Raw genomic sequence first — 27,319 nt, 5'->3', positions numbered from 1 at the left:
TGTATATCTTGTTAGTTTTTTTTCAATGTTATCATGTTCTGTTTTACCTATTTTAGACCATTTTTTTCTCAAATAATTTTAAATGTATTTATGTTTTAGTCTGCATTCATTATCTCCTCTACTAAAGGTTTTTGGAAGTCTAATATGTTCTTTATGCAAGATCTTGCCTGTGGTGACTTGTTTCCTTGAGCAGCATTTAAACTTTAATGTACACAGTTTACCCTTGAACAATACAAGCTTGAACTCTGTGGGCCCACTTAATACAATGAGTCTTTTTTTCAACCAAATGTGGATTAAAAAAAATACAGCATTCAAAAGATGACAAACCCATATAGAAAGCCAACTTTTAATATCCGCAGCTTCCACAGGGCTGACTGTGAGACTTGCGTATTCATGGACTTGGGTACATTGAGGTCTGGAAACCAGTGTTTCAGTGTATCAAAGGATGATTGTAGTTGAATTATGCAGCATCTTGTGAAAGTGAGTATTTCGATTCAGTAGGTCTAGGGGAAGTCCAAGATTCTTCATTTCTTTCTTTCTTTTTTTAGACAGAGTCTTGCTCTGTCGCCCAGCCTGGAGTGCAGTGGTGCGATCTCAGCTCACTGCAACCCCTGCCTCCCAAGTTCATGCCATTCTCCTGCCTCAGCCTCCCGAGCTGGGACTACAGGCGCCCGTCACCACGCCTGGCTAATTTTTTGCATTTTTAGTAGAGATGGGGTTTCACCGTGTTAGCCAGGATGGTCTCAATCTTCTGACCTCGTGATCTGCCTGCCTCGGCCTCCCAAAGTGCTGAGATTACAGGCGTGAGCGATTCTTCATTTCTAACAAGCTCTCAAGTGATGCTCATGCTGCTGATCCATATGTCATTCTTCCAGTAGCAAGTTCTAAAGTTTTTGTTTGTTTATTTTGTTTGTTTGTTTTTCTGTTATTTTCTGTTATTTACTTACTTAGCTTGAAAGAGATTCATGTTTGTGGCCTGATTTAAAACCCATCTGAAGAACATTTTAACCTCTGTCAGGGGCATTAACCTGGGACTGTTGTCTTTGTATCCATGTGTACATGCTGATTTTGTTTTTTGGCATGTGGTTTCTAGGACCTTTCAAGTAGTATAAATTTGGATGCGAAATTCACATTAGAGTTAGGTGATTGTTATCAGCTCTCAGAGGAGAGTTTTCTGTGTCCCCTTTCCTCCAATCTAGGGCCAATATGAGAAAGCAAGATGCTGTGCCATATCCCTTTGCTGGTGGTCAGACTCTTTCTATTGTACTCTCTCAGTGAAGGTGTAATCCTTCAAAGATTTTATTTGAGGGTGTCAGACCCAACTCCCTACCTTGTATGGACCCAAGGACTTCTCTTCCAATTTGTTCATTAAACCCAAATTCTCAGGACATCCCAACAGTAAGTAGAGGCTTATTCTATGGTTTCTAGATTTCCTTTCATTTTTGACATCTGGTTATGTTTCTTATGTTTTATCTGGTATTACTAGATGTTTCATATTGAAATGTATTGTATTTGAAGATATCTGATACTCAGTATCATTGTAATATAAAACTTTTAAGCATTTTAGAAGGATTTCTAAAAAAAATAGAATTTTTTAAGTATATATGTCTAATATTAACAGTTAAAATCCTAAGAATCTGGAAGGTCTCAATTCTAAGGGACTCCTAAATAGACAGAATTTTACTTTATTTAGGTTTTTGTTAACTAAACTTTACCATTATTACATTGAATTTTTCCCTTTTTTAACCAGTTGTGTTGGCGTAGTATAGACACAGCCTGAATCATTGTGAGGAATGGAAATTGGGTTTGACTCTATAAAAAGCCAAAAAAAAAAAAAAAGAGAGATGTGATGCCATGGAGACTGATGATATTTTCTCTCTCTCCTAGGGAGAGATTCAACCAAAGTGATGAACAAATTTAATTTAGGATTACTAAACTCAACTACAGGTATATCAACTGTAGGCATTTGCAAATGTGTCTGGCTCTGGTAACTAAGATACTCTTAAAGAGATTATTCTACCAATGCTTTATTCTAATTTCATGAAAACGAACAGGCTAGTAAAGCAATAGTATAGGCACTTTCTCTCTCATCTCTTCAGATGCTTTAATTTCTTAAATTGTTTTACAAAAAATAAAACAAAACAAAATGTAAGCAAGAAAGTGCCCCTTATTGAAATGCCTTGGGCAATCCTGAATGTGGAATATGCTGGGATCCAGGCCCATAGAAAAGAAGAAAGCTGGGTCCAAGTGATCTAGAAGCTTGGGAGAATAAAGTGAATTTAGAGGTTCGTGCTTCAGATTGTTTATAGAATGTCCAGTGTTGTGCTCAAAAGAGACCTTAGACTCAAGGATAATTCAAGTAATCTTTGGTAACAAAGCAGAATAGAAAGGCTGAGAGAGGTACTCTCCAGAGGGAAGAAACGTATTAGGAGGAAGGCCATGCTAAGAGTGACAATTTGAAATATAACAAACAGGAATACATCCTAGATAATCGATTATTTACGCCTGAAGGTCAGGGATGAGCTCATGGAACAGAGATGAGAACAGAGAACAGTTGAGTAGTTCAGTGTGAAAGCTCTAGAGGTAGTCTAACTGGCTTCAAATTCCATTTTCACCACTTATTATGTGTGGGATATTATACAATTAATTTAACTTTGCTAAATCTCAGTTTCTCCATCTGCAAAAGAGAGGTAATAAACCTTACAAAGTTGTAGAAATAATTAAGTAAGATCATAACACAAAGTGCTTAGCAAAGTGCCTGGTGTCTCATATGTGCACAAATATAATTTTATTTATTTATTTTTTGTTTTTTTGAGACAGGGTTTCACCCTGTCACCCAGGCTCGAGGGCAGTGGCACAGCCAAGACTCTCTGCAGCCTCAACCTTTCTGGGCTCATCAAATATAATTTAAAATGATTATAATGATAATGGTGGCAGTGGTGGTAGCATTACGGTCTAGCTAGGGTCTGACCAAGAAAGCTGGAGATAAGATATAGTTGGAGTTGTTTGGTTGTCCATTCATTCCTTTAATCATTCATCAACATTTAATACATACCAGATACTGTGCTAGGTATCTGGAATTTGGGAACAAACCCCAGCCATAGTTTTATAGACTTGCCAATGGAACAAAGAAGAATGTATTACAAATGGAAGGCTTTATTACTAGTCACCACTCCTCACTGGTGTAACCTTCTCAATCCACCAACTATACGGCTACTGTTAGATCACACACAGTATTAAGATGGACCCACTAATACATTTCCTCACTCGTTATGACTGACTTGGAAATGAAGCGAAGGTTGGTGACAGTGACAGCAATGATGGCAGCAGGAAACAGTACTGAAGTCTGAAATAACTGTAGCTAATTCTGGATTACTCGGTCTTCTCCAGGAGCCCGACTCTTCGTAAAGAATATGCTGGAACTATAAAAAAATGCCCCCAAGTGTCTTGGAGCCTCATGCTTATATTTGAGTGTTGGTTTGACCACATTCTAGTTCTAGAAACTTTAACCTATGAATTATCCTCCCTGATCTTCAGTTCTTTAATTCTATTCGGGACTGTGAAGTTAGCTGAGCTGATTGAAAAGTATACACAAGAGTGGATAATAGAGGATGTGCTGAGTATTTCCAGATCCAGTCTCTACTGTTTTTTACCTAACCCATATGAATACTGAATCAAAGGGCTTCCTTGCCTCTGATTTCTAGTTGCTTTTGACTAGGAGGAGTCACAGGATGGTTGAGAGGAGAATGATATCAGAATAGTTATCGCTCTACACATTTCATACGGACTATGTCTTTTTAATAAAGTCCATAATTCCTATCAAAGGTGCTCTCAGTTTAGCTCTCTCTAAATTCCTACAATCATTTTATTCCTGCATCCCTAAGGTAGTTATGTTTTACCTCTCTCCCTAGCTGCAGGTACTGAAGTATCTTTTGCCATAGATTCTAACCCTGTGTACATCTTTGTAATAGTCCCTTTGTGAAATGCACTCCAAATGCTCCCATTTATTTTTGCCTCCTGTTTCTTCCCGTCTTCTTGACCTCACCATATGGCTCTGATATTTCAGTCGGGATTTATATTTGCTTCACTCTCTTACTAACAATGTGAACTTTGGCAAATTAATTAACCTTTCTTGCCTCAATTCCCTATCCATTATTTTGAGCTAAGGATCATTGTGAGGATTATATGGAGCATAATAAGAATGTTGTACATGATAATTATTGAGAGGTGTGAACCATTTTGACAGATCTCAACTACTCTGCACCTGGAAGATTAATGACAACAACTTTATTAAAACCGAGATTAGTGCCCCACTTGCTCTTATGGGGGAATTGGGAAAGAACTATTTTGCAAAAGAAAATAATATCCGATTTTAAAATAGATTAAAATTGGCACAAATATTTTCGGTAGCCAGCCTCCAAAGTGACCTCCAGAGATTCTCATCCCCTAGTCTTCATGCCTTCCTGCGGTCCCCTCCCATGTTGAACAGGGTTTGTCTGTGAAATCAGTAGGATATTACAGATGATTTGTGAATTCTAAGTCTGGTCATAAAAGACATGGTGGCTTCTACCTTGCTTTTCTTTGGATCATTCTTTCAGGGGGATGTTAGATGCCATGTCATGAGGATACACAGGCAGTCTTATGAAGAAGTCCAAGTGGCAAGGAAATAAGTCCTCTTACCAATAGCCAGTACCAGCCTCCCAGCGTATGAATGAGCTATTCCAGGCTTCGGCTCCAGCCAAGCCTTCAGATGACTGCAGATGCAGCGACACCTTTTTTTTTTTTCCTTTTTTTTTTTTTTGAACTGGAGTCTTGCTCTGTCACCCAGGCTGTAGTGCAGTGGCACGATCTTGGCTCACTGCAAGCTCCGCCTCCCAGGTTCAAGCCATTCTCCTGCCTCAGCCTCCCGAGTAGCTGGGACTACAGGCCCCCACCACCACGCCCAGCTAATTTTTTGTATTTTTAGTAGAGACGGGGTTTCACCGTGTTAGCCAGGATGGTCTCGATCTCCTGACCTCGTGATCCGCCCGCCTCCACCTCCCAAAGCGCTGGGATTACAGGCGTGAGCCACCCGCCCGGCCGCTGCAGCGCCATCTTGACTGCACCATCTTGAGAGACCCTAAACCAGAATCATCCATCCAAATCAGTCAATTCCTGATCTGCCAGACCATGGGAGATAATAAATATGTATTGATACTTTAAGCCACTATGTGTTTGTGAATTTATTATACAACAATAAATAATTATGTTCTCTGTATTCCAGCGTATCTGTTGAATACTCAGGAATCTGTGATTGTAAAAGGCAAAGCCATGACCTTTGACAATAATTAATTTTAAATTCCTGAATCTCATGGGAATTAAGCCACAATGATCTATTATCCTAATGAGGAAAATCAGCATGGCTTTTCTTTCTCACTCTCGAGTAATAAACTACGCCATGTTGGTCTGGGTTTATTGAGTCTGTCTGTCGTCATAAAACAACTTCCACTATTACCCCAGAGATCTCCTTTTGTAACGTAGTAATTCTTGGCCATAGCAAAGTTACTTGATGAGTTTAGTATTGTTTTACATTTCCTCATATTCTCTACTGTTTCAGTACTACATTTATTTTATTGTACCATGTAATTATTTTCATTAATGTTTTTAAACTTTCAGTGACGTGTGCTTCTAATCCTGTCATGCTCTTACACACAGCTTAGACAAAGCCTGTTTATTTGGCCCCTATAATTTATCCTTTAATCTTCATTTATAAATCAGTTGGTTCATCTTCTTTCCTGGTTATTCCAGTTCTTTGAACTCATTCCAGCTCTATGAGAAGAAAAGGAGTTCCCCGCTGAGAAATGTAGTTTGACCACAACTTTATCTCAGCAATGCACTGAATACTCATTGGTAAAGCTTTCACTTATTTTGGAAGGCAAAGCAACTCCTAAGAATAATAAATATTTGTACATTTTTTAAAAAATTATTACCTCTTGTGAAAATGTGCTTCAGTAAAACATGCTTGGGCTACCAAAGGTTCGAGTTATTGAAAGGGTTGCTCCCACCTAGAACTGAAAGTTCCTATTTTTGTGCCAGCGAGAAATCAAAAGTAAAAGGTAAACAAAAATAACCAGTTCCCTATGACTACAAGTTTTAATTTCATGGTATCTGTTCTATGGAAGATTTCCTCCAAACATTTACTTCAAAGCTATTTTCCACACACACACACAAAATTTCTTCTAGTGTTTTTGTCAAAGATTCTAAGCACGTGGCTTACCAGTATATATTACCTTTGCATTGCTCCACAAACACATATTTTGTTCAGGTAGTTTACATCATTTTGTTTTATTCGAAATACTATGACTTCATAGAAAAGCGATTTGGAATTCGGGAGCCCTGAGCTTTCATATCTTCATTCTGTTTTTGTTTTGTCTTTTGAGGGTTTTGGAGGTAAATTGTTATTTTATATTGGAAAACAAATATGCAACTTGGAATGGATTTGAGGCAAATTCTGCCATAAGTAGATTTTCTTTAAGTGCCTAAACAAAGTTTAAAAAGCAAGTAACAATAAAGCAAAATGTTTCTGGTATAGGACCAGCAGTATAAAAAAAATAGTGTATGAGTACCTGGATAATACACTCCTTTTGCAATAGTGCAACTTTTAGGTACATATTGTTGACTGTCAATTGTGTATGCAGAATTACAACTCCACACTGCAACAACAACATGCTGCAGTTTCTAAAGAAAACTAAAAAAAAAAAAAAAAAAAGGCATAACCCAGATGTTCCCCCTTTGACAAACTCCATCTAAGTTTAGTTGTGTAGAAGGGCTTAGATATATCTAGAGTAAGCCGCACGTAATGTGTTAGTTGATCAATTTTCTAAAATAAGTTTTCAGAACAATGACTGTAAGGTAAGAGAAAAAAACATGGAGGAATGGAGTCCTAGTTACTATGCATGCATTTTTTTGACAGTAGGAATAAACCTTTTAGAGATAATTTATAAACAAAGAAAAAGGCAAATAATTTTGTACAAGAAATGTAACATATTCTGTACAAGGTCTTCACTTTGCTGTCATCATTTGTACAAACTCTTCATCATTTACTTGACCATCACCATCAATATACCTGCTTCCCTGATCATTTCATCAAACTTGTCATCTGTTAACTTCTCTCCAGGGTTTGTCATGACATGGCGAAGTTCTGCTGTACTGATATAGCCATTGCTATCCTTATCAAACACACGGAATGCTTCTCTAAGTTCTTCTTCACTTTGTGTGTTTTTCATTTTTCTTGCCATCATTGTCAGAAACTCAGGAGAGTCCGTTTTTCCATTACCATCAGCATCTACTTCATTAATCAAGTTCAGTAACCCTGCTTTTGTGGGATTCTACCCAAGAGACCTCATTATCATTTCCAATTCCTTTGTTGATATAGTTCCATCATCATCTCCGTCAAATAGTGAAAAAGCTTCTTTGAATTCTGGAATCTGCTCTTCAGTCAGTTGGTCTGCCATGCTGCTAGTGCTACCGGTTTCCAAGACGTGACCACAAAACCACTCCCATATCTTCATTCTCACCAATGAAATCTCTACCCTGGGGCATGTCATTTGCCTTCTGTTCTCTTCAATGTGTTCATAACTAAAATGGAAATATACCCACTCTTCCTTTCTCAAGGAAATGCTGTTGGGAAAACGTAAGACATCTTATCTACAAATAAATATACATTATAAAGATATACTATAATAGTATACTATAAAGTACACTTAAATATAATGACAGTTTTTAATAGTCTAAAATAAGTCAATGATATTGAAATAAAATCCAGTTATACACAAAGGTCACTTACATTACAATAGAGATAGTTGAGATTAGAATATTAGGAGAAAATAAAGATTAACATACATGTTCAGGTAGATTAACCTTCATGTTGTCATGGTGGATATTTATTAGGCTGTAATACTAGGCTGAAGTATCTCAAATTCATATCCTTTTACAAAATCAAGAGCATAATTTTATATAACGAGATGAACACAAGGGGTTAAAATAACATGTCCTTGTCATGGTGGGCATTCCACTTCAAAGTTATAGATCTGCATCCATCCTAAGAACATGATTCCTTAGCTCAGAGAAGTCTTCCTGTCCCCATCCAGTGGGGACACTTTGGCATGCTAAGCTGAGTCAGTGCTTTCAGGGTGACCCGTGAGACAGACAGCAAATGAAATAACTGCCATTCCAAACTTACAAGCCTTCTAGAAAATGTGTTGTATTCGCTGAGTTCAATGTCTCCTATTTAAAGATTGTACAGGCAAAATAGATTTTTGGTCTCATAATCACTTGAGATAACATGTGTAAATCTCTACACATCATGTCTAGAACAGAATAAGTGTCAATACATAATGACAGTAAGAATCATTGATTTTCTCATGTAAAGACCATCCTTTCTATAAAATATTGAAAAGCAAAAAGCTAATAGGAAGTATCATTTCTTATGGACAACTATGCAGCCATTAACATAGGAAATATTTTTAATAGGATCAATATGTACCTCCAACTAATATAATTCTTGTAACTGTCCTTTAAAATCACTTACATCAACCACAGCTTGTCACTTTTTCTCTTGCTTAGCACACTGCTAAGAGAGAATAGAACATTAATATTTTTATACTTTGTATATTATTTTTAACTCATAATTTCAAGCTTGCTTCTTAAAGGGTTAGAAACAAGCTAGAAACATAGGGGAATAAAACAAAGCAAAAGGAAGGAAAAAAACCAAAAACGTCCAAGATATAGATAGGTCTGTACTTAATGGGAGAAGATAAAATGAAACCAGATGGAGATTTTATACGTCTATTTTTGTTTCACTTCATGAAGCAGATAACTTAAAACATGTTTTTCAACATTGGTCTCCTAATCTTCTCTGTCACCTTCCACCAAAATGTTAGGTTGGCAAAGATTCTATGTGTACCTCCTCCTTTATCACCCTTCGCTTTAGAGAAACATATGCTTTTATGACCAAGCTCTGAAATGATCACTGAAAGAAGCTGGGTAAATATTTTCAAGATAAGCCTGGAGATCTTACTGTCTCTAAATCATCAACAGACAAAAGGGAAAGAGAAAGAGAGTTTCCTATTCAAACATGTTGCTCAAGAGCTAATGGGAGTATTATTATGATTGATAAGCCAGAATCTTTGTCTTTAGGGAAAGTAGCAGGAACACTTAATGGGGTAGGAACTGACCAATATTTACACTGGAGATGAAGCCACATTTTATTTCATCTGGGGTCAAATATTACTGAATGTGAAATACATTCCTCAGATGAATGTTGCCCTCTCTTCACCCCAGTCAGGGTGTCTGAGATTCCCATGAACTCTTGCAATCAATCTCCATTTGTGATACTCCCAAGATTCAAAGTGTAGCAACTAAGGAAGATTACATGACTGCTTCGTTCTAAGTTGGGTGGATACCAAACTATAGGTAAGTAAAGCTTATTACTCAAACTCTAAAAGCAGTGAATGTTCTAAGTGGTGTCCCAACCGCATGAGTGCACAATGCCTATTAAAGTAAAATGGTCTCTACATAAATCAAAACATTGGGCTGAATATTTCAGACTTATGATAGCAGTATGATTCCGCCAGTAATGGTTGTGACTGAACAAAAAAATAAGGTGTTGTTTATACAACTATTTTAGCTATTAAGTAGGAGACGATTTTCTTATTTTACTTTCACATTCTGATATTTAAAACAGAAGTTTCAGATCGATAACACTGTCAGCACTGTCTTTTCTTATCTGTTTTGTGATGCCTTTAGTATATTAAAGTGAGAAGAACCAGGCCATCCTTGAAATTACACAGAAAGAGCTTTCTATTCAGGGCTTGCGTTGGAAGATCCCTCAAGGCTAAATTCTTACTTTCAGTTGAGAATCAGTCACTGTAAGTAAAGGAATGGAAGCTTCCTCAGGCTAATGATGCTATCATATTTATACCAGGTTGAGGATCAGCACCAAAGTGTTGTCTATTCTCCTTTCACTGTCAGCTTCCTTGCTTCCCATTTTTTAAAAAACTACTCCAGTCAGGGTTTTGTCTTTGCCATTCCACCCATACTGCTCTTATCTGTGTCATCCATGACTTCTGTACTAAATGCTGTGGCCAATTATTTTATTTGATACAGTTGATCACTTCCTTCCCCTGGATTTCCACGACATTATATTCACATCGTTTTATCTTTCTGGGATTTTTCAGTGGGGTTTGCTTATTCCTCTTCATCTTCCCAACCTCTAAATATAGGCAAGCTCAAGGGATCAGATTTGGGGCTTCTTTTCTGTCTACACTCACTCACTTAGAAATGCTGATGACACATAAATGTATACCCCAGCCAAGACTTCCCTGTGGAGATCTCAACTAGTACTTCCAGCTACCTATCTGAAGTCTTCACTGAGATGCATAATGGGAGTCTCAAATTAAAAATGTCTAGAATTGCTCAAGATGGATTAAGACTTAAATGTAAAACCCAAAACCATAAAAACCCTAGAAGAAAACCTAAGCAGCACCATTCAGGACATAGGCATGGGCAAAGACCTGATGACGGAAACACCAAAAGCAATTGCAACAAAAGCCAAAATTGACAAGTAGAATCTAATTAACCTAAAGAGCTTCTCCACAGCAAAAGAAACTAGCATCAGAGTGAACAGACAATCTACAGAATGGGAGAAAAATTTTGCAATCTATCCATCTGACAAGGGTCTAATATCCAGAATCTACAAGGAACTTAAACAAATTTACAAGGAAAAAAAAACCATCAAAAAGTGATTGAAGGATATTAACAGACACTTCTCAAAAGAAGACATTTATGCAGCCAACAAACATATGAAAAAAAAAAAGCTCATCATCACTGGTCATTAGAGAAATGCAAATCAAAATCACAATGAGATACCATCTCACGCCAGTCAGAATGGCAATTATTAAAATATCAGGAAACAATAGATGCTGGCGAGGCTGTGGAGAAATAGGAACGCTTTTATACTGTTGGTGGGAATGCAAATTAGTTCAACCTTGTGGAAGACAGTGTGGTGATTCCTCAGGGATCTAGAACCAGAAATACCATTTGACCCAGCAATCCCATTACTGGGTATATACCCAAAGGAATATAAATCATTCTACTAGAAAAACACATGCACACATATGTTTATTGTAGCAATATTTACAAGAGCAATGACATGAAACCAACCCAAATGCCCATCAGTGATAGACTGGATAAAAAAATGTGGTATATATACACCATGGAATATTATGCAGCCATAAAAGAGAATGAGATCATGTCTTTTGCTGGGACATGGATGAAAAAAATGTGGTACATATACACCATGGAATACTATGCAGCCGTAAAAGAGAATGAGATCATGTCTTTTGCTGGGACATGGATGAAGCTGGAAGCCATTATCTTCAGCACAGGAGCAGAAAACCAAACCCTGCATGTTCTCACTCATAAGTGGGAGTTGAACAGTGAAAACACATGGACACAGGGAGGGGAACAACACACACCGGGGCCTGTTGGGCGGTGGGGGCAAGGGGAGGGAGAGAATTAGGACAAATACTTAATGCATACAAGGCTTAAAATCCAGGTGATGGGTTGATAGATGCAGCAAACCACCATGGCACAGGTATACCTATGTAACAAACCTGTACATTCTGCACATGTATCCTAGAACTTAAAGTAAAATTTTTTAAAAAAAGAATATCTAGAAACTTCTGATCTTCTATTCAAAATCTTTCCTACTTCAGTTAATGACAAGTCTCCCCTTGCTTTCATCTAAATATCATGGACTCATTCTTGACTCCTCTCTTTCTCCTATATCTCATGTCTAATGGCAAATATTGTTGGCTCCAACTACAAAATGTTCCACTGACTCTGAGTGCTTTTGACCATCTCCATGGTCATCACTGGCCATTGACCACTATCTTTCTGGTTTCTGCAAGAGGTCACTGTTTCTGATCTCCCTGCTTCTTCTGTTTCTACTTTACAGACTTCTCCAAACAGCAGCCAAAAACATCTTCAAAAAAATATGTTTGACTGTGTCATTCCATATTAAAACGTTAGTTTATGCTCTTGCTTTTCCATCCCATGAGACTTTATGATCTCGTGGAACCTAGATATTCACATAGCTGACTCAACTGTAGTCTCAAAGTCCACTGACTTTTTAATATTCTAAGTTCCTCCCTTCTTCAAAACACTCACCTTCATCACAGCATCTTGTGATACTTCACTTGAATTAGCCTTATTAACTCTGATCATTTAAACTCCAATACTATTCTTCTTAATTAACAACATTCAACTTTCATTCATAAATTCATTCAACAAACATTTTTTAAACATTAACTATCTTAACCCTTGGAGATACAACAATGTGCCTAAAAGGTAAATCTCTGCTTTCATGGAGCAAATTTCCCAGTGGAGGGAGACATGGCTATCTAAAATAATATCTTTGCAAAACTGTATAATTACAAACTGAGATAAGTAAGAAGAGAGTAAAATATAGGGTGCTATGAAAACTTGCAGCAGCATAACGAAACATAGTCTGGAGTGTAAGGGAAGAATTCCAGATTAAGTCATGTATTAGGGTTCTCTAGAGGGACAGAACTAATGGAATATATATATATATATATGGGGGAGTTTATTAAGTATTAGCTCACATGATCAAAAGATCCCACAAGAGGCCGTCTGCAGGCTGAGGAGCAAAGAGAGCCAGTCCAAGTTCCAAAACTGAAGAATATGGAGTCTGATGTTCGAGGGCAGAAAGGATCCAGCACGGGAGAAAGATGTAGGCTGGGAGGCTAGGTTAGTCTCTCTTTTCACATTTTTCTGCCTGCTTATATTCTAGTCATGCTGGCAGCTGATTAGATTGTGCCCACTCAGGTTAACAGTGGGTTTGACTTTCCCAGTCCACTGACTCAAATGTTAATCTCTTTTGGCAACACCCTCAAGAAACACCCAGGATCAATTCTTTGTATCTTTCAATTCAATCAAATTGACAATCAGTATTGACTATCACAAGTTATTATTGAATTGAATACAGGATGAGTAAGAGTTAACCAGATAAAAATTATTTGCAGGGAAGAGGGTATCCTCACTCAGAGAACAATGTTGATGAAACCTCTCTCCTCTGGAAGATCATGGTCACCAAGAATGGGAAGAGAATCTGGAAACTGTGCAGGAGCACTCGAGGCTTCCTTTGACAGTTTCATAGGTTAATATTTTCCTTTAGGCTGATGAACTTCGCTTTTCTTATAAATCAGTTCTACTGGCAATGAATTCTACCAGCTTTTCATGCCTAGAAAAATCTTTATTTTTGTCTTCATTTTTGAAGAATTCATTTTACTAGATGTAGGATTCTATGTTGATGGATATTTTTGTTTTTTGTTGTTCTTCCAACACCTGAAAGATGACACGTCTTTGTCTCCTGGCTATCATTGTTTCTGTTGAGAAATCAACAGTCTTTCTTACCATTGTCCTGTATATAATGTATCTTCTATGTGTCTTCCTCTTACTGAATGTCTTTAAGGTTTGTCTTCCATAGTCCCTTTTTTTTTTTTTTTTTTAGAAATTTGTTTATGATGGGTATTGCTGTAGTTTTCTTTCCATTTATTCCATGTGGGGATAGTTGTTGTTTTCCTGAATCACTAGTTTATATATTTTTAGCAGATTTGGAAATATTTTCATTGCTATTTCATCAAGTACCTTTTCAGCCCTAAGTAATCTCTTTCTAGTACTCTGATTATAGGTACATTGGGTTATTTGATATTGATTATTTTGATATTGTCCTATGGGTCACCAAACCATGGTTCAGTATTTTTGCCAGGTATAGATATAGATGTAAATATAGATATTTCTCTTTGTACTTTCATCTGGGTACTTTTTGTTTTTCTAAAGTTTACTGATTTTTGTAATAGGGCAATATTTATTATGTAAAAACTAAACCAAGAAAAACAAAAAGAAAGTAAAACTCCGATGTACTTCTGGAATCATAAAATTCAGCCACTAATTCAACTAATTCTTTCACATTTTATTCCAACCATATGTATTATCCCTTAGAAAAAATCTCTCCCTGAAATGTAAACCCATATATGTTTGGTTTAAATGTTACTCTATAAATTTGGGAGTGGGATAAATATCATAGTACTTTAGTTTTTCAGGTTGTTTGTTTACTTTTTTCTCAGTATGTTCATTATAAAACTTTAGACGACAGAGAAGGGAAAACAAATTGCAATCTAATTACAAAGGAACTATCCACTTAGAACATTTTATTTAAATATAAATAATCTAAAATTTATCGTTTTAATCATTTTAAGCATAAAGCTCTATGTCATTAAGTATATTCATAATGTTGTACAAATATTGTCACTATCCACCTTCAAAACTTTTTCATCATTTACAATTGAAACTCTAATGTCATTAAACACTAACTTCCTATTGTCCCCTCTCCCCAGTCCCTGGACACCACCAAATGGTGTCCATGAATTTGATAAGACTCCGTAGCTCATTTAGGTGGACTTATGCAACATTTGTACTTCTGTACTGACTTATTTCACTTAGCATAATGTCTTTAAAGTTTATCCATATTGTAAATATGTTAGCATTTAATGTCTTTTTAAGGCTGAATAATATTCCCTTAGATGTATAAGCCACATTGTTTATTCATTCATCTATTGATGAACCCTTTGGTTGCTTCCACTTTTTGGCTATTATGAATAATGCCACAATAAACCCATGTGTGTAAATGTCTATTCAAGTCCATGCTTTTGTTTCTTTTTGGTCTATACCCAGAAATTACTGGATTATGCAATTTAATTCTACATTTAAATTTTTGAGAAATCAAGCTTACTTATCTTTTTTTTCTGCAGTTTCTAAACAACTGTGCAATATAGCGAGTGAATTTTTCACTCCAATATCATATTTGAAGTGCTAAAATTTTCGGGTTTTTATAATTTCCATTTTAATGATTGTCTCATTTTTCCTATATTGTTGTTATATTTACTTTTAAATTATGTAGCACGTCTATAATTGTACTTTTAAAACACTTGTTTTTTAGTTTTATTGTCTAATTTCCGAGTCAATTTACTGAGTAATTTACTGACTTCTTTTTCTTTGTTAGCATCACATTTACTTGCTTCATTGAAGGTTTAATTATTTGGTTATGATGTTTCTTGCTGTGGTTTTCTTTTTGTTTATCCTGCCTGGGTCATATTGAGCTTCTAGGACCTGTTAGTTTATAGTTTTAAACAAATTTACCATTAAGATATGATGGACATACGGATGTCAAGTTAGTGCGTGTTTGGATTTTGTTCACTCCTTCTTAAATTTTGTTCTGGAGGAGGAGTTAATTTGCGTGCATATCAGTGTGATTATTTAGAGATTTGCTTTTAAGCTTTGCTAGGGCTCATCTAATGGTACCCTTTTCCTAATGAGTGAACTTGCTGGCACATCTACTGAATGTTTATGCTCTTCAACAAGATTTTTCACTCTAGCTAGTAGAAAATTAAAGATCTCATAGCCTTGTCCAAGATTTGATCATTACAGCTTACAGCTCCCCAGGATCTTTTCTTTACTCAGTAAGTTATTTTTTGCCTAGACTTTTGGAGTATCTTCCTACATGTGTGAACTTACTATTCAGCCAAACACTTGATAGGATGCCTGTGAATATTTTAGGAGCTCCTTCACTACGCAGTTCTTTCTTTCTACAGCTGTGTCCCAAGAATTCCAGCTGCATCCCAAGCCCTGAACTCCATCCCTCTTTAACTTAGCAAGCCCTTTGTTTTCTGATCGGGCTTCTCCTTCTTGCACTGCCCTGCAGAAAATGCCTTCAAGCAGAAAGCTAGGGTGCATGGCGGTCACCACTTCCCTTCTCTCACGGTTCACAGAACGGCATTACATGATCCGGCATATATCATTTCTATAATCCAGCATCTATAACAATCAGATTACGTACAACATCTGTAAGAATTTTACAGATTTGGGTCTGGTTTTATGGTTGTTTTCAAAGGGAGATTTAATGCAGTGCAGTTACTCCATCATGACCAGAAGCTGGAATCTCTCCTTTCTGTTTGCATTCTCGGTTTCTATTGTTAGTTTTATAATTCTACTCTCATCTTAAATGTTCTGTAGTGGATTATTTTTGGCCTTCTCTTCATTTGATTCACTCTCTGGAATGATTTCTTCTGCTCCCATGGCCTCAATTTTCGTTAATATTCTAAGGACCCCTTAAATCTCTGTCTTCTGGCAAGCTTCTCTTTCCTATAATTCATGATACTCAGTCTCCCATTGGACCTTACTATTTAGAAGTCCTAAGACATCTCCAAGTCTGCATCCAAAACTGAATTCATTATCTCTTTCCTTAGATGGGCTTTCTTCCTGTATTCTCTATTGCAGTGAAGAGAGACACACCATCCATCAGACACAAAACGAAAAACCTGGGGTTTATTCAAGCCTTCTGTTTCTAAGTTCTTACATCTAATAAGTTACTGATATGGTTTGGCTGTGTCCCCACCCAAATCTCATCTTGAATTGTAGCTCCCACGATTCCTGTGTGTCATGGGAGGGACCTGGTGGGAGGTAATTCAATTACTGGGGTGGGTATTTCCCGTGTTGTTCTTGTGATAGTGAATAAGTCTCACAAGATCTGATGGTTTTATAAAGGGGAGTTCCCCTGCACAAGCTTTCTCTTACCTACCACCATGATTATGAGACCTCTCCAGCCGTGTGAAACTGTGAGTCAGTTAAACCTCTTTCCTCTATAAATTACCTAGTGTTGGGTATGTCTTCAGTAGCAGCATGAGAACAAATTAAAATAGTTACCAACTCCTATAGATTCTACGTATTTAATATTTCACAAAATCACTTCCCGCTCTCTATCCTCACTGCACTATCAACCTGGATCTGCCTCATTTATCCCATGCGTCGCTTCATTGTTCTGCAAGTTTACTCTTATAGAACATTCTCTAAGTTCCAGGCACTGTTCTAAGCAATGTTTCATATATTCACTCTTCTAGTTCTTAAAAAACTTTACAGCATTGGTACTATTATTATTACAGAAAAAAAGAATCAAGACACAGAGAGAACTTCTGCAAGGATATTGCACAGCTGTTATTTAGAACAGCCAGGTTAGGCAGTCTTTTCCCAGTCTTTGATCTTAACTGCTGGGATATACTGCTTCTCAAACTGTTGTTGTTGTTGTTGTTGTTGTTGTGTGTGTGTGTGTGTTTTGCCTTCATTCAATTCATTCTTCACACCGACTTTTCTGAAGTGTGAGTATGGTCATTCTTCTCCAATTAAAATATTTCACTACATTCTCATTTTCAAGGTAAAATATAAACACTAAATCCTTTATGTACTCTACTTATCCAGGAACAAGAATATCTTCCCTTTCTGTCCATTTTTCTTCACTCTAATGTCTTTACATTACAAAGCCACAGTTTAGATGTTTAGAGGAAGTATTTCCTCACATCTTCTCCTTTAGCCATGTATGGCTTTCAAGCTCACATTTCATGTTCTCTAATCCTGTAGGTTTACTGATACTTTAGTATTTATCACATTATTTAAATCACCTGCCATACCTTACAGAGTCAAAGACCACGGATGGGTCTTTTACCCTTGTGTTTTGTTCCCAAATCTAGCAGAGTTGTTGAAACATTGTAAGTGCCATTGTAATTTGCCATTAAAGTGAATGAGTGACTGAATTAATAGAACAATGCATATAACCAGCTGCACTCAACGTAACTCAAACTTCTCTAAAGACTTAATGTTGCCACTAAGTGAAGTGCTAGACACAGTGAATGGATATTCCTTTTAATGAAAAAAAAAATGAGTCATCTTCAATTGAATTGCTTCTAGATATCCAATCTAAATATCCAGTGTCTTGATGCTCCCTGTATTTGAATGGTATTACGTCATTAGTTTTTCTCAGAAAAGCATTTTTAATGATGGAATACTTCAGTGTAACAATTAGGTTTTCTAGTAGAGAATTCTCTTTAAAAATGGAGGAAGAGGAGGTGGCAGACGTGGTTTGAAAGGCAGAGGTCACAAGTTGATTTATCTTTGTTTAGAGAGAGGTTTGGGAAGCAGTCACTAAAGTTCTTTTATTAACATGTGCGTTATCAGGCTGGGCACAGTGGCTTAGACCGGCAATCCCAGCACTTTGGGAAGCAGAGGCAGGCGGATCACCTCAGGTCAGGAGTTTGAGACAAGTCTGACCAACATGGTGAAACCCCGTCTCTATTAAAAATACAAAATCAGCTGGGTGTGGTGGTGCATGCCTGTAATCCCAGCTACTCAGGAGGCTGAGGCAGGAGAAACACTTGAACCCGGGAGGCAGAGGTTGCAGTGAGCCAAGATTGCACTATTGGACTCCAGCCTGGGCAACAAGAGTGATGAAACTCCATTTAAAAAAAAAAATGCATTATCTATCTTCATCAGTCTAAAAAAAAAAAAACCCTGGGTGCACAATTCTAAGTTATGGTCTAAAATCCTTAGATAAAACATGAAGCAAGGTGGACCAGTCTCGCAAATCTTTCCTGTGTGACACCTTACCTACACTCTTTCCTATCACCCCACCACTTTACCCCTGGAGTGCGGCATCCCTTCTTCTCTGCTCATATCCATGTATGCAGAAAAGTTCAGAAACCCATCTAGCTAAAGAATTAGTAAACATAAATGTTTTGTGAATCTTATTTTATTTTCTCCCTAGCAGACCAGATAAGATTCAGACTATAAATTCTATTAGGCATCATGTTCCTGCAAGGGAAATTCAGCCAACAGGTAACCAAAAGAAGTTGCTTCTGCTTACCTTTCTTACATACCTACATTTCTTTCACATACTTCTTTTAAAGCATACTTCCTTTAAAAAAATGGGAGAGTAACTATCTCTGCTAGAAAATTTCCCTGATAAATCCTCTTTTTAAAAAGGTATTCATTAGCAACAATTTCCTACCATTTATAATAATTTGTTATTAAACTTGTGATTTTATTGGGTATGACACCAGCTGTATGGGGCAGATAAATGGATTTTGTTTGCCAACCCCTATAGTTCAATGTAATTTGTTTACAGAGCTGATTTCCCCCTAAATTCTTGCTGATTTCCCCTCTGTCTCTAATAACAAGACACAAAGGAGTCTTTGCTAACATCCGTGGCTGGATTCAACACATTGACTTTTGCTCTTTCCCATCTTTTGCGGACAGAGTAAAATACACAATCAGTCAATATCCACAGGAGAAGTTCATATAGATAATTTTGAAAAAGAAGGTTGGGTCAGCAACAAACCAAGCCAAATGGCTATAAATTCACTCAGCATCCTATACGGCATCCGTCTCTCTTCCACACCTCCTAGTGAAAGCCAAGTGAAATGCGCTAAGTCATGTAGCCATATCTTTCCCCATACTTAGATCCAATCTTCTTGATATATGATAGTCTCTCTCTCTGTCTCTATGGCTCTGTCTCTCTGCTTCTGTCTCTCTCCCTCTCTGTTTCTCTTTCTCTGTCTCTGTGTATGTGTATTTGTGTCTGTCTCTCTTTCTCTCTTTTTCTTTCTCATCTGTCTCTCTCTTTCTCATGCACACACACACACGTGCATGTGCGCACACACACACACATTCATCATGGTCTCCTTCTCATTCCTTCCACAATACACAAGGTTTCATGTTAGATCTGCCATTTGACAATGTGCTGTACTCCTTTACCTTTTCCTCCTTTTCTAAGCATTATGAAATGATTACAGTTATGAAACTTTAATCATCATAAACCTCATCCAAAAAAGTGAAACAATGTGTGACATGTTACTATCCCTCTGTGTTATGGTTACATAAACACAGCTTTTATTAATTTTACACACTTTATCTCTGCTTTTAGAGTGAAAAAAATGTTTTTGCCTTCTTAGATTTATAGAGAACTTAACAAATAAATACAAGTGTGTAAAAATATGCTTTTATTTCTTCTTTCTGACACTGGACAAATTGTTATTTCATAAGGTGGGTATGTCTCCTCTGGTATTTTTAGTATAATGATTATATGAGGGAATATACTTACTAGCTTTAATGAAGAGACAGTTGTTAAATCAAAGGATTTCTCATCATTATTTGTCCTGCTAAAAGAGCTTTCCACAGTAGTGGTAGAAAAGGCATTCATGTTTTAGAAAAATGCTCAGGATTCCCTCTCATCTGCTCCAAGGAGGAAGAATTGGCATTTATCTAATATCCTTTTTCCGGTTCATTTATATTTTATTCTCAGAGTCTATGAGCAATTCAGAGCTACTTCGGTCAGTATTCTAAAACCAAACAAACCCAGACCAGCCTGGAAAACATGGCAAAACCCCATCTACACCAAAAATACAAAAATTTAACCAGGCATGGTGATGCACACCTGTGGTCCCAGTTACTCAGAAGGCTGAGGTGGGAGGAATGCTTGAGACTGGAAAGTGGAGGCTGCAGTGAGCAGAGATCGCACCACTGCACTCCAGCCTGGGTGAAAGAGTAAGACCCTGTCTCAAAAAACAAAACTGTAAAATGTTGTATTTTAAATAATCGTGTGTGTGTGTGTGTGTGTGCGCGCGCGTGCGCGCCTCAAATAGAAGCTTTTTCTCTGAAGAGCAGATGTGTCTTCAATGCACATATACGCTCATTGGGCCAAAAGTCAGGAGATCTGAGTTCTGCTGGGAGCTCTGCTACTTTTTTATGTGTGATTCTGAAAAAAAAAATCCCTTAAATTTCATTTGATGCAGTGTCTCCTCTCTAAAGTGAGGGGGTGGAACTCCTGCTTTTCTTTCATTCCCAAGCTCTCTTATACACAGCCCTTCCGTGGTTTGACAAATGTTGGCATATGATATGTTTAAGGCACAGATATCACATGCTATCCTTTAGCAGATAATGTAGAAATAAGACGTCTTAGGCCCTGCTTAGTATATTGTGTTAAATCCTTAAAACAAAGTTTATCCAGACTCACCTTACTCCTTCTATTTGAACCCAAAATTATAGGATTCTGAGGCTGCGGAGTTAGCTTACTCCTAGCCCTCATTTTGGTCACAAGGTGTAATCTAATATTCCCAAACTGTGGAATACTGAAAATCACACAAGAGCTGAAAAATGCCAAAACAAACATGTTTTTAACAGATTCAGGGAAAGCAGAAATACAGTGGTGTTTTCCCCAGGAAATTATCTGCACTGTCCAAACCCAGTTACAGCAGGTTTTTTCTGGCCTGGCCTTTCGACCATCAAATGGAACGATTTTCCTCCAGAGAGAGAATTCTGCAGCAGACAGCAGGGAGGCCGGGACACGTGCTCTACCCCTTCTGATTCTCCTTGCTCTACCCCTTCTGATTCTCCTTGCTGAGGTCTGAGGTCAAGCGAAGCTGCAGATTCACTCTGATTCCCCCGTCCAAAGAGTTTCTGAAATGATATTTCCTAGACCACTCCAGCAGTTTATAGTCTGTTGTTTTAACAACCGCACCTCCCTTTCCCAGGGTCAAGTGCCTGGTCATAAGGAGAAAGTGCCAACATCATTTATTTTATTCCCTGGTTCACTCCTGAGTCACACTGGTGAATGAGTTGGAAATGATTTGGTGCCTAAATAACCATGACTGTTTATATGTGAAGATGTCATTCATGCAGTGGACAAACCTCGGAAGATTATTTTTCCATGTGCTTATGTAAGTGCGGGGCACATATCTGAAAACTTAATTTGAAAAAGAAATTTCAATGGAAACATTATACATATTTAATATTAATATTAAAATTTAATATTGGTATTTAACATTTAATTCTATATGTATGAAATAAAGATGACAAAATGAATACTTGCTTCAGCACATGTATTATTTATTCTGTGGATAGTCCAGAGAACACTTTCAAATGCTGCTTGCTGGCTGGGCAAAGTGGTTCAGGCCTGTAATCCCCACATTTTGGGAGGATGAGGTGGGTGGATCACTTGATGCCAGGAGTTCGAGACCAGCCTGGCCAACATTGTGAAACCCCATCTCTACTAAAAATACAAAAATTAGCTGGGGCATGGTGGCGTGAGCCTGTAGCCCCAGCTACTTGGGAGGCTGAGGTGGGAGGATCACTTGAACCCTGGAGGTGGAGGTTGTAGTAAGCCAAGATCATACCATTATGCTCCAGCCTGGGCGACAGAGTGAGTCTCTGTCTCAAAAAAAAAAAAAAAAAGTGCTGCTTGCCTTCTGCCCACTCCTCTGATTCCTCCTCTCTGTCTCTCACCAAGCCTCTCCTATCTCACTCTATAGCTGGTACATTTGCTTGGAGAAAACAAATTCACGTCAATTAACATAATTTGGAAGGCAAACCCAGCACAAAAACATATGTACTTTATAAGCATGAACAACCTTTGAATTTTCTTCTTTTTGAAATTTTCTCCGTCAACGTTCCTCTCTCCTTATACAGGTAAATAACAGTGTGGATAAGTGTGTGCGTACACGTGTGTGTGCATGAAGACAAATTGCATTGTTCAAGAGTGCAGTGCTGGGAAAGTACACATTTAATACTAGAGTAAACATTTAAACCTATTTACTAAAACTAGATGTGAAAACATATCTTCCAAGGGAAGTTGCTCTCTTTTTCTGACCATTCTACCTAAAAAGATGTCCCAGAGATATTGTCAAAAAAATGATCGGATGAGTCAATAATTGTCCGCATGAATGGTTGAATACATTCTGTAGGAGCTGATGAGAGACCATGTTGACTATGCTCTAGAATATGCCTACCTGTGAGTTTTTTAATTATGAAAGCTAATATCCCAAGGAAATTTCATCTATGAAATGAAATTGGGCAATTGAACTTGTTCTTGCTGTTTGGGATATGGAAATTAGACAAAGTCAACAAACCTACTAAGTTTCCTTCTGCTAACAGAAGAGGGGAAGGTGATGAATTGGGACTGTGTGAAACTTTCTTTGAACACGTGCAAAAATGTATCTGAAGTGGGAAATTGAAGAACCTAGACTGATACTAAATGTAATACATTTATTTCAATGCAGTTGCATCACTGGGAATCTAATTAATGAAAAGAAGTGCACTGAACATTTGATGAAGGGATAAAGGCATATGCCCAGAGTGGTCCTGTCTTGGTTTTGTGTTTCTTTCAATTCTTTGATATTCCTTTCAAGACATCATTCAGCCCTGAACTGGGCAGGCAAACCATATGAGAGCGTGCACTTTCTAATCATATGATGCTAGAACATTAATGGTAACATTCTTAGAAAACATACATTGATATTGTGATTGCAATAGGATCTTGAGCTCAGCAGCCTGTGTTTTCTGTTTTGTTTTGTTTTGTTTTCCTGCGTACACTTCCGTAATATCAACTGTAAAAATCAACACACTTTGTACTTGCCAAATGGGAAGTTATCAAGACAGAAGCTGGCATTCTTTTGTGCAGCAAAATACCTTATTCAGACTCAGCTCCGCCACTAAACTGGCCAGGCAGGATTGCTCCTGGCAGCCTCTCAGAAATATCAGTATTTCTTTCTCTCTTTGCTCTCTCAGAACTTCTACTCCCAGGAAGGAAATAACCACACTATTTGCAAAAGATTAAGATGTTCATTTTACTATGTAAAAGATGTCTCCATGCCATAATTATCATTGTAAAAGAAGTATATAATAAGAATAATAATTTCCTGTTTGTCCCATCCATTGAGCTTTTCGTGTTCTTTGATAATTAGAGTGAAGATTTTGCTGAAAAGAAAATGATGCTTATAATTAGAGGTTACCAAGAGTGAGACTTGTTTTATTTTAACGCTGTTTATTTTACTTTATCTCTTTCCAATTCTGGCAAGGAAATGAGAAATTGTTGAATTTTTAAATTCAGTGTCATGACATTTCAGCTCCATTGGTTTTTGGTAAATAACTTGTTGCTGAAGAGAGAGGTTGCTGGAAGACTCTCAGAGTCAGTTCCATTTTAACCAAGAACTGCTAGCCTTGATGTGGGTTGGATCATTTTTGAGTCTGAGGCTAAATGCCTTCTTGGTTCCTTTTGAAAAAGTACTGATTTAAGGGGACTGATATTGTGTCATCACTATTCAACAGCTTAAAATAAATGGTTAAGAATCTGGAAGTGTGGCTGAGGGTTGCCTGTGCTGGCATTGTGTAAAAGAAGGAGATGTATTTAATTTGTACACTTGAATTAAAATGAGATAAAGGATTCTCCAAAGTGTAACCAAATGGAATTGCCTACAGTCTTGTTTTGATAACTAAATGATAGGTGATTTCTGTTATTGTGTTTGCCACATACTTAATAATACTAATAAACTGTGTGCATTTTGGAAATTTCTTTTGGATTAGGACAATGGAAAGCTCTACATCTTGCTGCTACTGATCAGCCTCTAAAACTTCAGAGAGAGGAAGGATCGCAATCCATGTGTAGTGTGTACAATGTATACAACAGTGCAAAGATGAACTATAAAAACCACTCAAGATAAATTATTGTATGTTTCCACACTGATCCATGCACTGGTGATTATACATCTGAACTCCTAAAGTAGTGTCATACTCAAGTGATAATTCTGGAAGACAAATATGGTGTTACCAACCTCAAAAGTGGAATGACCACACAGAGGACTAACTTCTGGTTAACTTGAGGAGGCAATTTTTTTTCTTTTTTCTTTTTTTTTTTTTTTTGAGACGGAGTCTCACTCGGTGGCTAGGCTGGACTGCAGTGGTGAGATCTTGGCTCACTGCAACCTCTGACTCCCTGGTTCAAGCGATTGTCCTGCCTCAGCCTCCCTAGTAGCTGAGATTACAGGCATGCACCACCATGCCTAGCTAATTTTTGTATTTTTAGTAGAGACGGGGTTTCACCATGTTGGCCAGGATGGTCTCGATCTCCTGACCTTGTGATCCACCTGCCCTGGCCTCCCAAAGTGGTAGGCTTACAGGCGTGAGCCACTGCGCCTGGCCTAGGAGGCAAATTTTTACCATCCAACCTGGGCTTAACTTTACCCAATGGCCAACTTTTTGAGTCCAGCAGAGAATTCTAAATTCAAGCTTGACTAGCCACATCATTAAAAAGCTATAAGCTATATTTGTCAAGACAGTTGAATGGAAAAGAGTTTGGAATTTTATAAGAAAATAAACAGGGACCAAGTAAAAGCATACTAATGACTTAAATATAAATTTTCTTCACATTTGAATAAAACAAAGCAATATCTATAAGCCTCTTCAGTGATACTATTTTATATGAGTGGGAGTAATATAATATCATTCTGGATTATATATATAATATACATGTATATATGTGTATATACATATATATGTATTCCCTAGCTTAAAAAGTATTCATAAAGCTCATTCATTATAGCAAACATATTAAACAATTATAGTTGCTTCATCAGACAGTCAGAAGAACAGATTGTTCTCGTTTCTGAAAAGTTATGTGCCATTATTGTTAGTGATTCTAATAAATCAGACATATGTCAAACTTAGTTTGAGGCAGGTATATGTACTCATACAGGACAATTGCCCTTGGCTCAGTTATCATTGGCTTCCTCTGGGTTTATAAAGGCCAGCTCTCAAAACCACTAACTAATTTAAAAACAGCAACCCATGTATTCTAATTTAGATTTAGGAAAAAGCAGGAAACCAGTGGTTTTAGTAATTCAGGAGACTTTACCAAAGCTGAGCTTAAATTAGATAAGATTGTATTGTCATTATCGTCAACGCCAACAGAAATTCAAGCACCACTAATTTATTCCATTAGACTCTTCTACGGTCAATTAAATAAGATCCAATTAGCAGGTGATATTGCGGATTTTATGTGCAAATCCACCCAACCAGACTTGGTTTTACAAGTTATATTAAAGATTTGAATCGTTGCTAAGTTGCTTATTAGGTACCAGATTTTGGAAACTGCTAGAAGGGGGAGATGAATGTTTTGGAACCATATTCTGAGACTATACCCAGAGGGCTATCATAACCAATGCTGTTTTATAGGAGTGTTCATAGATTTGTGCCACCCTTTGGGGAACCACAGAAGAGAATAAGTTATTGTGTTATGTAATACACAGTGGCTTCAACAAGCCATCAAGACAGTTCTTAGAAAGGACCTCAGATTTTTGGTCTTATTGAATAACTCCATGATTGGCACTCCAGAACACAATAAGAATACTGCTACATCCTAGAAGAAAGAAACACAACTGTATTCTGAGGCCAAAGATTTTGGTCTACTGGGAAAAAAAAAAACAAAAATCAAAAAACCTCACGTAGTAGTTAAAGCATGAATTATTAGAGTCATCCAGGTTTAGGTCCGAATCTCCGTTCTACGTGTTTTAAGCAGCGTGATTTTGGTCAAATCACCAAAATTTTCTGATCTTCTGTTTCTGTATCTGTTACATGAAGGTGTTCACAGTACTGGTCTACTATAGTGAGCATTGAATTAGATGTGTAAAGGACTTAGCACAGAATAAGGTGCACTCAATAAATTACAGTTATTATGATTTCTTATTTCCAAGATTCCTGGAATAGAATGTGGCTTTAAAAAAATATATGAAGAACACTGTAGTCCTGCGGAAAGGGAAAAATGGAGATTTTAGTTCATTGTGACTTACTGACCTCCAGGGAATCATTTACAATTTATTTGGGTATGTTGAAAATGAGAACTGTGCCAGTCCTCTCAACTCAACAAATTGCAGCTGGTCTGGGCTGGTGCAAAAGGAAAGACTGTTTCCTCTGGGAAGAGTCTGAACTCTATTTAAGATAAGTCTGAGTAAGCATTCTACTTAATAGTCGATCTTACTAGTTAAATGCCAGCTATAAAAAGATGTATATAATGCAAAATAAAAGTGATGTTTGGGCATTATGCTTATCATTTGCAATGACATTCATAGAAGGCATTAGAGATGATCACTGCCATAGTTTACACGTGAACCCAGGAAAAGTCTAACTTGCTTACCTTAGAGTTACTTAGTTTTATCATCCATCCTTCATATATTTATTTACTTTGTAGCTTTGCTGGCTTAAAAATATAAATGAATACAACTCAGATTAAGTCCATGGATTTCTGAGAATGGATATATCATTAGATTCTTTCCAAAGTGAGGGTTGAGGTAGGTATCTGATGGAATAGAAGGGTTGTTCAAGGTAAGGGGTTGACTCAAAGGGGCTGACTCAAAGTCTTTCCATAACAAGCCCCCAGTTTTATATTTCATTGTAATGTTAACTGTAGAAGTCTGATGCTAAAGTAATTACTTATCCTCTTACCCCTCATCCAACCTTGTTTGGCAACATTGTAAAATGAAGTATGCAAATACAAATGACCGAGTCCATTGAGGTTCCTATTCAGAAGGAAACGTTTGCCTCAGCC

The 27,319-nt window shown here is 37.3% G+C and overlaps 1 pseudogene; it reads right to left on the bottom strand.

Annotated features, from left to right (window-relative positions):
- Nucleotides 1-6,950: 6,950 nt before the first annotated feature.
- On the bottom strand, nt 6,951-7,496 carry LOC105548747 (annotated as a pseudogene).
- Between the last annotated feature and the right edge of the window lie 19,823 nt (nt 7,497-27,319).

The sequence above is a fragment of the Mandrillus leucophaeus genome, unplaced genomic scaffold (assembly GCF_000951045.1).
Source record: "Mandrillus leucophaeus isolate KB7577 unplaced genomic scaffold, Mleu.le_1.0 Scaffold1, whole genome shotgun sequence".
NCBI classification, from domain to species: domain Eukaryota; kingdom Metazoa; phylum Chordata; class Mammalia; order Primates; family Cercopithecidae; genus Mandrillus; species Mandrillus leucophaeus.
Note: the sequence above shows the minus strand (reverse complement) of the source record. Positions and strands in the feature narration are given on the sequence as shown.